General features: G+C 49.4%; 1 long non-coding RNA gene across 3 annotated transcripts; it reads left to right on the top strand.

The window, feature by feature from the left end:
* Window positions 1-263: 263 nt before the first annotated feature.
* Window positions 264-1,161, top strand: LOC115601740. 3 transcript variants are annotated; one of them, XR_003989470.1, is made up of 4 exons: window positions 264-453; window positions 549-755; window positions 830-869; window positions 956-1,155. It is a non-coding gene; the product is annotated as an uncharacterized LOC115601740 (long non-coding RNA). The 3 variants fall into 3 exon arrangements; XR_003989469.1 differs by lacking the exon at window positions 264-453 and having other exon boundaries at window positions 524-755; window positions 956-1,009; window positions 1,139-1,161; XR_003989468.1 differs by lacking the exon at window positions 264-453 and having other exon boundaries at window positions 524-755.

Below are 1,161 nucleotides of genomic sequence, written 5' to 3'. Positions count from 1 at the left end.
GAAGTCACTTAAATTGTATGTTATAGACACAATTGGAGGTGTGTGGGAGGGGCTGCTCGGGGGTAGTAAAGCTGTCTGAATCTTGAAAGGGTTACAAAAAAGGCAAAACAAGCCTAAAACTTGGTTCTTGCATGTTTTCTGCTCACTTTAATGGCAGCTTAGTTGTATAGTACATGGTATGGCCATACAGTAGGAAGCCCTCTGGGATTGTTAAGGTTTAGCTCTGCATCGATGTGACTTTTTCAATATCGTGCTTGCAGACGTCAAGGCAGGGAGCTACGTGGAAAAGAGTGGCAGAAGAGAGCTGAGCAGAGCGTGGTCACTCTACTGTGTCAGAGAGAAGCAATGCCCGATTCCTCTGACAGGCTTAGCACTCTTGCTTGATGTTTTTGATTTGGAGAGGCCAAGCGACGAGCGAATTGAGATCTCGGCCCGAGAGGTAGCTTAGACAAGGTGAGCCATGCTTAGAAGACTGATGCAGCAAGTAATTTCTGGGTCTTGCCATTTTCATTAAATTGCAAGCATCACTTCTTGTTTGTGTTTTCCAGGTGATTCATAGATGAAAGTAAAAGAACAGAAGACCTCCGAAGGCCAGCAGATGAGCAGTAAAGATACGGGAGAGGGAGATGGCACTTGCTGAGGGCCGGCTGCCGCTTTGACCTCTGTCTCAGCCTGTGTCTGGTTCCATTTCTCTTTCAGGCACCGCACCCAACCTGGGAGAGGTGAAGCTGCACACCGAGGAGAGCTGTGAGAAGGTGAGGGGGTTGCGTGTGTGGATGGTGACTAATAGTTGAGACTAACATGGCAACACCATTTTTCTTTGTTGCAGGTCATGTCTTGCCATATTTGCAGTCAGATGAGCACTTGAGGTGAGTCCAGGAGTTAAAAAGGAGGATTCTGGGGTCGGTCACTTTGTTGCAAGCACAGTGGACATTTGTCTCTGTTGTACCCCTAGGTCCTGGAGGGGAGGAGAGGCTCGGCATAGGACTCTGGAATCGATTCGGAGCAGGTGTGCACAGTATAGAGCAGCTTCTGAGGGGCTAGAGGGGTGTCGCGGAAGAGGCTGGCATCGGCAGGTGGGGTGGTGCTGAAGATGGCCAGCACAGCGTGTTCCCGTTTGTTTGTTTGTTTGTTGCAGATTTTGAAGAGGAACCGGGCGCT

Source organism: Strigops habroptila, chromosome 3 (genome assembly GCF_004027225.2).
Source record: "Strigops habroptila isolate Jane chromosome 3, bStrHab1.2.pri, whole genome shotgun sequence".
Taxonomy (NCBI): Eukaryota; Metazoa; Chordata; class Aves; order Psittaciformes; family Psittacidae; genus Strigops; species Strigops habroptila.
This window is presented reverse-complemented; position numbering and strand designations above follow the sequence as displayed.